This window comes from Coregonus clupeaformis, chromosome 11 (assembly GCF_020615455.1).
Source record: "Coregonus clupeaformis isolate EN_2021a chromosome 11, ASM2061545v1, whole genome shotgun sequence".
Lineage (NCBI taxonomy): Eukaryota > Metazoa > Chordata > Actinopteri > Salmoniformes > Salmonidae > Coregonus > Coregonus clupeaformis.
In genome coordinates, this window is record NC_059202.1 from 11300564 (window position 1) to 11310191 (window position 9628).

At 50.2% G+C, this 9628-nt stretch overlaps 1 long non-coding RNA gene across 1 annotated transcript; it reads left to right on the forward strand.

Annotated features, from left to right (window-relative positions):
- The first annotated feature begins 8396 nt into the window (after nt 1-8396).
- On the forward strand, nt 8397-9393 carry LOC121577217. The gene is made up of 3 exons (XR_006002583.1): nt 8397-8528; nt 8892-8915; nt 9007-9393. It is a non-coding gene; the product is annotated as an uncharacterized LOC121577217 (long non-coding RNA).
- The last annotated feature ends 235 nt before the right edge of the window (nt 9394-9628 follow it).

A 9628-nucleotide genomic window follows, 5' to 3' on the forward strand; every position in this document is an offset into this window, starting at 1 on the left:
CGGTGTAGCTTTTCTCCTCTGTTAAGGAGAGTATACTCGCACATGTTTAGTGCACCCTTTTGTTTTACGCCTGCGTGCAGAGTTTCTCGCCTCAGGGCTTTTGTCTCGTGTATTAGTTTGTGCCTTCACTAAAGTCTTTTGGACTTATTTTCTGCGTCCTGCGCCTGATTCCAACACCACACCCACCTACAGCAAACACTGACAGAATCACACACCATTCTGAATGGAATCAGCAGGAGCCGCAGCAGCACAGGAGACGTTGGAGGATCGGGTCCGGGAGCAGAATGACCAGATCCTGCGGATCGGGACCGCCCTGCAGGATGTGATCAACACACTCCAACGCTGGGAGACCCGAGGGACACCCCCAACGCCACCTTCCCTGCCATCACCATCAGCAAGTCAGCCCATTCCCGCTCCGGAACCCAGAGGAATTCGACTCTCGCTCCCGAGGGCCTACGATGGGACCGCTGCCAGGTGTCAGGGCTTCCTTCTCCAGGTGGAGCTTTACCTGGCCACCGTGCACCCGGCGCCCTCGGGACACGAGAGCGTGTCCGCCCTTATCTCCTGCCTTTCCGGCAAGGCGTTAGAATGGGCCAACGCCGAGTGGAGGAGGATAGACGCTACCACCATCACATACGCTGAGTTCTCCCGCCGCTTCAGGGCGGTGTTTGACCATCCACCGGAGGGGAAAGCGGCGGGGGAGTGTCTGTTCTGCCTCCGGCAGGGGAAGAGGAGTGCCCAGGAGTTCGCGTTGGAATTCCGTACTCTAGCGGCGGATGCAGGGTGGAATGAGCGGGCCCTCATCGATCACTACCGCTGTAGTCTACGTGAGGATGTCCGTCGGGAGCTGGCCTGTCGGGATACCAGCCTCTCTTTCGACCAGTTAGTCGACATGTCCATCAGGCTGGACACCCTGCTGGCTACCCGCGGACGTCCCGAGGGAGGTCCGTCCATTTCACCCTCCAGCGCCTCCGAGCCGAGCCCCATGGAGCTTGGGGGCGCTGGCGCTAGAGAGAGGAGGGGTCGGAGTACGAGGGGGTCCATCTCCTGCACCAACTGTGGTCGGGGAGGACACACCGCGGCTAGGTGCTGGGGATGGCCTCCTAGGGGAGAAGACGACAGGCCCCGCACTGGGGAGTCCTTCCAGGTGAGTAGGCGCCCCACTCACCCAGAGCTCTCTGTTGCGCACTTCTGTATACCTGTGCGTTTTCCACAGGTAGCACCTCATTCCCAGCATAAGGCGCTGGTAGATTCAGGCGCGGCTGGGAATTTTGTTGATAGGAAATTTTGTTTAGATTTAGGGATTCCCCTTCTTCCTGTTGACGTCCCCTTCCCCGTTCATGCCCTAGATAGCCGTCCGTTGGGATCGGGCTTGATCAGGGAGGTCACGGCGCCACTTAGGATGTGTGCGCAGGGGGGTCATCAGGAGATGATCCAGCTATTTCTGATCGACTCGCCTGCGTATCCGGTGGTGCTGGGCATGCCCTGGTTGAGTACCCATAACCCGTCTATTTCGTGGCAGGAGAGGGCTCTGATGGAGTGGTCTGATCAGTGTGTGGGTCGATGTTTAGGCGTTTCCGTAGGGGCTACCTCGGTGGAGAGTCCAAACCAGGTGCCCGCATTGCACGTTCCCCTGAGTATGGGGATTTGGCTATTGTGTTCAGTAAGTCGAGGGCGACGCAGTTGCCTCCCCCATAGGCAGGGAGATTGTGCGATAGACCTCCAGGCAGGAGCTGCGCTCCCACGGAGCCATGTGTATCCTCTGTCTCAGGAGGAGAAGAGAGCTATGGAGACTTACATAGACGAATCTCTGAGACAAGGATACATACGGCCCTCCACTTCCCCTGCGTCCTCGAGTTTCTTTTTTGTGAAGAAAAAGGATGGTGGGTTACGCCCGTGCATTGATTACCGTAGTCTCAATCAGATCACGGTGAAGTACAGTTATCCACTCCCGCTGATTGCGACCATGACGGAGTCATTGCACGGGCGCGTTTCTTCACTAAATTGGATCTCAGGAGTGCGTACAACTTGGTGCGCATTAGGGGGGGCGATGAATGGAAGACAGCCTTTAGTACCACCTCGGGCCATTACGAGTATCTTGTCATGCCATACGGGTTGATGAACGCTCCTTCAGTTTTCCAATCATTCGTGGATGAGATATTCAGGGACATGCAGGGGCAGGGGGTGGTCGTGTACATAGATGACATTCTCGTGTACTCGTCTACCCGAGTCGAGCATGTGGCTCTGGTGCGCCGAGTGTTGCGGAGGCTGTTGGAGCACGACCTGTATGTCAAGGCAGAGAAGTGTCTGTTTTTCCAGGAGTCGGTCTCCTTTTTGGGTTATCAGTTGTCTGCGTCAGGGGTGAAGATGGAGGTAGACCGGGTGTCAGCCGTGCGTAATTGGCAAACGCCAACCACTGTGAAGGAGGTGCAGCAGTTTTTGGGGTTTGCGAATTACTACCGGAGGTTTATCCGGGGTTTTGGACAGGTGGCAGCTCCCATAACGTCTCTTTTGAAGGGGGGTCCGGTGCGTTTGCAGTGGTCAGCCGAGGCGGACAGGGCGTTTGGGGAGGCTGAAGGACCTGTTTACCTCGGCTCCGGTGCTGGCGCATCCGGATCCCTCTTTACCATTTCAGGTAGAGGTGGACGCGTCAGAGGCCGGTATAGGAGCCGTGCTTTCGCAACGGTTCGGCACGCCACCTAAACTCCGCCCCTGTGCTTTTTATTCCAAGAAGCTCAGTCCGGCGGAGCGAAATTATGACGTAGGGGACAGGGAGCTGTTAGCCGTGGTACAGGCCCTAAAGGTGTGGAGGCACTGGCTTGAGGGGCTCAACACCCTTTCCTCATTTTGACGGACCACCGTAACCTGGAGTACATCCGGGCAGCTAGGAGACTGAACCCTCGCCAGGCGCGGTGGAATATGTTTTTGACCCGGTTCGTATTTAAGATCACGTACATCCCTGGGTCACAGAACGGTAAGGCAGATGCACTGTCTCGGCGGTATGACACGGAGGAGAGGTCCGTGGAGCCCACTCCCATACTGCCGGAGTCTTGTCTGGTGGCACCGGTAGTGTGGGAGGTCGATGCTGAACTCGAGCGGGCGTTGCGCACCGACCCTAGTCCACCTCAATGCCCGGAGGGTCGGAAGTACGTTCCGCTCGAGGTTCGGGATCGATTGATCTATTGGGCTCACACGTCACCCTCCTCTGGACATCCTGGTATCGGCCGGACAGTGCACTGCCTTAGTACTAAGTACTGGTGGCCCACGTTGGCGAGGGATGTGAGGGTTTATGTCTCCTCCTGCTCGATGTGCGCCCAGTGTAAGGCGCCTAGACATCTGCCTAGGGGTAAGTTACTACCCCTGCCCGTTCCACAACGACCATGGTCTCACCTCTCGGTGGATTTCATCACTGACCTTCCTCCCTCACAGGGGAATACTACTATACTGGTCGTTGTGGACCGGTTCTCTAAGGCCTGTCGTTTGCTTCCTATGCCGGGCCTTCCTACTGCCCTACAGACCGCCGAAGCGCTATTCACCCATGTTTTCCGGCACTACGGGATACCCGAGGATATTGTGTCTGATCGAGGTCCCCAATTTACCTCCAGAGTCTGGAGAGCCTTTATGGAGCGGTTGGGGGTCTCGGTGAGCCTCACCTCGGGTTACCATCCGGAGAGTAATGGGCAGGTGGAACGTGTGAACCAGGATGTGGGTAGGTTTCTTAGATCATACTGCCAGGACCGGCCGGAGGAGTGGGCACGGTACGTTCCCTGGGCAGAAATGGCCCAGAATTCCCTACGCCATTCCTCCACTAACCTAACCCCTTTCCAATGTGTGTTAGGTTACCAGCCGGTTCTGGCACCTTGGCAGCAGAGCCAGATCGAGGCTCCTGCGGTGGATGAGTGGGTGCGGCGCTCGGAGGAGACGTGGAACGCTGCACACGTCCACCTGCAGCGGGCCCTCCGTCGTCAAAAGGCGAGCGCCGATCTCCACCGCAGTGAGGGACCGGGTGTACGCACCTGGTGATCGAGTCTGGCTCTCTACCAGAAACCTGCCCCTCCGCCTGCCCTGTCGGAAACTGGGTCGGCGGTTTGTGGGGCCGTTTAAAGTCCTGAGAAGATTGAACGAGGTGTGTTACAGATTACAACTACCTGTTGAGTATAAAAGTATTAACCCCTCATTCCATGTGTCTCTTCTCAGGCCGGTGGTAGCTGGCCCACTCCAAGAAAATGAGATCAGGGAGACTCCTCCGCCCACATTGGACATCGAGGGGGTACCGGCGTACTCTGTGCGGTCCATCTTGGATTCGAGACGTCGGATGGGGGGTCTCCAATATCTGGTGGAGTGGGAGGGGTACGGCCCGGAGGAACGGTGCTGGGTGCCGAGGAGAGACATTTTGGACCCGTCTCTCCTGACGGAATTCCATCGTAGTCACCCGACGCGCCCTGCTCCGCGTCCTCCTGGTCGTCCCCGAGGCCGGAGTCGGCGCACGTCTGGAGCCACGCGTCAAGGGGGGGGTACTGTCACGGTTTCGGCTGAGGCTGCCTCTCTTCCTTGCTCGGGCAGGCTTCGGCGTTCGTCGTCTCCGGAATACTAGCTGCCACCGTTGTATGTTTCTATGTTTGTTTGGTCTTGTCTGGAATTGTACACCTGTTGTCGTTTAGTGTCATTAGTGTCCTATAAGTTCTCGTTGTGTTTGTCAGGTGTTGTGTGTGATTGTTTCGCTGTCGTGTATTTGCTCTACAGTATACCGTTTGCTCGTTGTAGCTTTTCTCCTCTGTTAAGGAGAGTATACTCGCACATGTTTAGTGCACCCTTTTGTTTTACGCCTGCGTGCGGAGTTTCTCGCCTCAGGGCTTTTGTCTCGTGTATTAGTTTGTGCCTTCACTAAAGTCTTTTGGACTTATTTTCTGCGTCCTGCGCCTGATTCCAACACCACACCCACCTACAGCAAACACTGACACAAATATTGTATTTTCAGTTGTTTGAAGCTGTTGTATAAAACCAAAAGTAAAACACACTTAATCAAAACTTAAGAATGGAAGCAAAGAAATAACGCACATAGATCCGATATACTGTTTCTTAGACTTGCTTTCAATGAGAATGACAGATCTATAACTCTATCACTAAATTGATCACTTACATTTTGAAGCTGAGCCATTTGCTCGTGCTCTGCTGTGCAGTACAGTAATATCACAACATACACTTAGTATCACTTTCTTAGCTACAGTATACATATCTCCCTGGCATATTACATCATTTATGCAGCAGCATACAAGACATTTTTGGACTCACCTTGTTGTTCTGTGATCACTTGAACAGGAAGGTGGCGCGGCGGTCCTTCTTGTGGGCAAATTTTGTCAGCAAATTTTGTCATCAAAGTCTGGCATTCTATGGTTTTATGGTGCTTTCAAGAGCTAATTTTTTTCTGAGTTCCCAGTTGTCTTGAACTCACTGCAGTCTGAGATTTCCTAGTTCCGAGTTTCCAGTTATTTTGAACGCGGCAGAAGTCATGCTGGATTGACAGCATGGCCAATGTATTCAACCTTTTCTGTCCCATGGTGTTGCATGTGAATGTTTTAAGCTTGGAAAAGAGACCCTTGAACACAGACTTGGACCAAACACCCTCTCCACTGAATAGCAAGCTAGTGATTGCTTTGCAACGCTTGCATTTAGCCACTGATTCCTTCCAAACCACTCAATATTGCATTTGCGATTTCCAACTTGTTGTGTAATGTTTAAATACAATGACCGATAAGCACTGATACATTTTATCTATAATTGATCTTCATATGACAAGGATTGAAAATGATTTGCCAGTAGATTGTGACTTAATTCATAATGATAACTGCTTGTCTAGCTTGCTAGCTAAGATTTTGAAAGTATGATATTGACATGATTAGTCCAATCAAAGCTACGGTAGATATAACAGGATTTGACATCATTTTATCTGTGGCCAATGACATTGAGCCTTCTTGGATGGCACTTCTAATGTAAATCTATGGCAGCACCCAAGAGCCCCACTGTAGATTTTGCGGTTTTCCCATGAGTGACAAAACACTGAGCCAATCATGGCGCAATTAGAGAACATTACCAACCCCTACTCTCTGTATTTTCCGCTGGCTGCCACACCACCACAGATAGAGCTAGCCTGAAGCACCTGTCACGAGTTACAAAGCCAGAACCCAGAAGCAGACCAGGACAAGGTAAGTTGACACGAAGGTGAGTGTTTATTTACAAATTCAAGAGTGATGCTGAATAATCCAGGGAACAGAGCGGGCGGCGTTGATTAGTTGTTGGGGGTGCAGTGGTTGATCCAACCATGGCTCGGCAGCCGCCGACCACCAGGCAGAGGTTGGATGAAGGTTCCGGACGAGTGACTGCAGATGGAACAAAACGGAGGTAAGTAAACAACAAACCAACAAGGTGCAAAACAACAAAACTAACGCTAGAAGCTCTAAGACTGATACTCTGGTAAACCTACTGTTCATGGCTAACGATCCGGCAGGGAATGGATGTTAGGCCAGAGCCTAAGAAGGGTGATGATCAGGACCAGGTGTGCAGATTGCTGATGGGATGCAGGTGCGGAAATCAAGAGAGCTCCCCGGAGCGTTCCAGAACCCTCGGGAAACTGGAGATCACGAGCAGAAAAACTAGTCCACAGACAGGACCCGACTCAGACTGCCGGGATCGTTACAGCACCTGCATTTTGGAGCTGCCTTACGCAGCTTTATTAACTCAATGATATATTTTCCCTCCATTGTTTGCAAACTGATATGTGACACGTATTAATGCCAAAATAATATACAAAACAGGCTCTGTCCCACCTGCCCTGAATGACGGGTCGACATTGTGTGTCAGAAATGCTTCAACCTCGTCAAATATAAGACAGGAGAGATTATTTCACAGAAAATAATAAAGTTCCTTCAGTTTTGTCGGAGTTTAGAGTGATGAGTAGCTAACAGCTAACTGCTCTCTAATGTATCGTCATTGAGCAGAGCAGCCCAAGCTGGGCCATTGCTATGGATACTCAGACCCAAAGCTGCCATGAGCAGAGCACAGGAGCGAGTGACTGACAGAGTGGAGCAGCTAATGGATTTACAAACAGAGGAAGTTATTTCAGATTTTGGGTTTCGGGCAGGGCCGGGCCCTAAATTTGGCAGAAGACATCGGGCCTGGGTAGGGTAGGGCCTGAGTGTCGCGGGCATGGGTAGGGCTTAAAATTAATGCCCGTGCAGGGCTCTACCGCATGGCCAAAACCCAATCTCACCAAAACAGGCTGAAATTTCAGGCAGTCTTTTCAAACAGCTCTTACACACAGCTCTTTTCACAGTATTATTCCAACCTCATAGTGTAGAAATATATGTAAAACACAGGAAAATCACGTTTTTGACTGCACTGGGCCTTTAACTCTTCTTCCTGTACACAAATACAAATTAACATGCTGACCAGACCAGACCCCTCACGTGCGTGAGCGTTGCAAAATAAATGTACACATACATGTTATTCAATCATTGAACCCACACTGCTCATGCGAGTCAGCAAGCGTCTGCGTGGCCAGGCGGTAAATATTTGTGATGCTTGACGCGCTGGAAGTCCTGCTTTTTTAGAAGCATGTACCCACATGGGTGATTGAAAGATGAACTGAGGTCCACACTCCAGTCCAGTTGTTGGTGGTAATGCATCTTAAAGTTGGTTGCCAACCGACAAATAAAGTCCAAAGAAGAAGAAGAAGCCTGCAGGAAGCCTGAATTTTGTTTACCGTTTTATCTGTGGATTAATGGTTGGAGTAGAGGACCTTGTGCATGTCAGGTAAAATAACAACCCAATGTTTATATCCCAGGACAAAAGAGCCAGCAACAGCAAGCTAGCTAGCTAAATTACCATAAATGTTTAATGCTTTTCGACCTGTCCCCAAGTTAATATAGTTTGTTCAGAGTTCGTTTTGATATTTCAACCTGCTTGTCCTGATCTGGGAGGATCACCATGTAAAACTATTTTGAAGTTGTGTTTTCTTTTGTTCAGGTACTGAATTGGTCACAATGAAATGGTGATAACTAAGCTATTTGGAGTACTGTAACTACTGAACTTTCATATATTTACAAAAGTGACGCATACTTTATTTCCTTCACTAATCTCCCACCTCCTTTAATTTGACGTGTGTGACAAAGTTGAACTTCCGGTTGCCCTACAGAAGTTGCCTGCACATTGGGGGGTGTTACTGCGACCTGTCAACCACACATATCAATTATTTAAAGCCAGCAGATAATGCAGTGATCTGGGAGGCTGAGGCTGCAGTAGCAGTGGCAGGGTAGTCAGAGTGTACTGTTGAAATCAGAGCAGTAGCACGGTAGTCAGTGTGTTGTTGTGTTCGGAGGGAGCAGTGTGCTCTCTGTCACATGACGCCAGGCCTCAGAGCTGAGCGCTGGGCGATGCACCATGACAAACTCAGGGAGGAGAGAAGCTCACAGAGGAATAGCAACACAGTTTGTCACCCCACTCTCTACACCCACTGGCTGAGGCTGCATGGGGTGAGTCTGTGTCAGAGGGCATGCAGTACACTGTTTTGTAACCTCTGAATTTCACTTCCACTTACTGTGCTGAATTACTAGGAACATCTGAGTGCCTTTAATAATGTGTTTATGACGTCTATAGAGATATATAAAAATGTTCTGTTCATGTCTATGATGACTTCAGTGTGGCTGTTTGTGCTCTTACCTGCAAGTGTCTAGATAATGGCACATATCACAGTTTTATAGCTTTTCAGAGATGCATGTTTCTCTATGGCCATCATCCAACAATAAATGTTATTAACCATGGAGAAAAAACAGGACAGTAGTTGATGTTGTGAGAGAGAGCATCAAACTCAGTCCTCCTTTGTTTTTCACATGTAGGCTGCATTGACGTCAAGAATTAACGTGAGTTCATTTTAAATTCATACCTGTCATGGCAGTTGATGGTAACAGGTTAAGATGTTGATGTACATTTTTATTCTTGTCCGTATCTCAGCTCCGCTGGCTGGTCCTAATTCTCAGGCCGGGGTTATTGGAGCTTGTAGCCAGAGGCTATTTTTTCATCATTCATTTCCATCAATCTGCAACTGGAGACAAAGAAAAAGACATCATGACTGACTTGTTGTGACACACAGTCAAAAGGCCGGTTTCAGCTGAAAGGGTGGCCTTGTCCTATGATCTCTGTACATCTGGGGAATGGTGGACTTCACAGAGGGCTGTTTCAATGTCCAAGTGCACATACTGGAGGAAGAAGAGAATCAGCCTATATGCCACAAAAGAGGGAAATGGATTTCAGAAAAAGTGATTGATGGAGGTGGATGAAAATGCTGATATTAGTATCACAGTTAAGCAGAAAATATACCAACACTGACAGTACAGACCAACTCTCACCAATTCATCTGTACAGTGTATCAGCCATTAAAACTATTTTTCTCACTTGTGATTTGCCCACTAGTCTACAATTTGTGACCTTTCTCATCTAACAACATGGGGCATGAGATTGGGAAGAGACCCGTCTGTGCTGTCAACACTAATGAAGGGGTGTGTGTGTGTGTGTGTGTGTGTGTGCGCGTGCGCGTGTGTGTGCACAGTTACTTTGTCTGTTTAGGAGGGAGAGA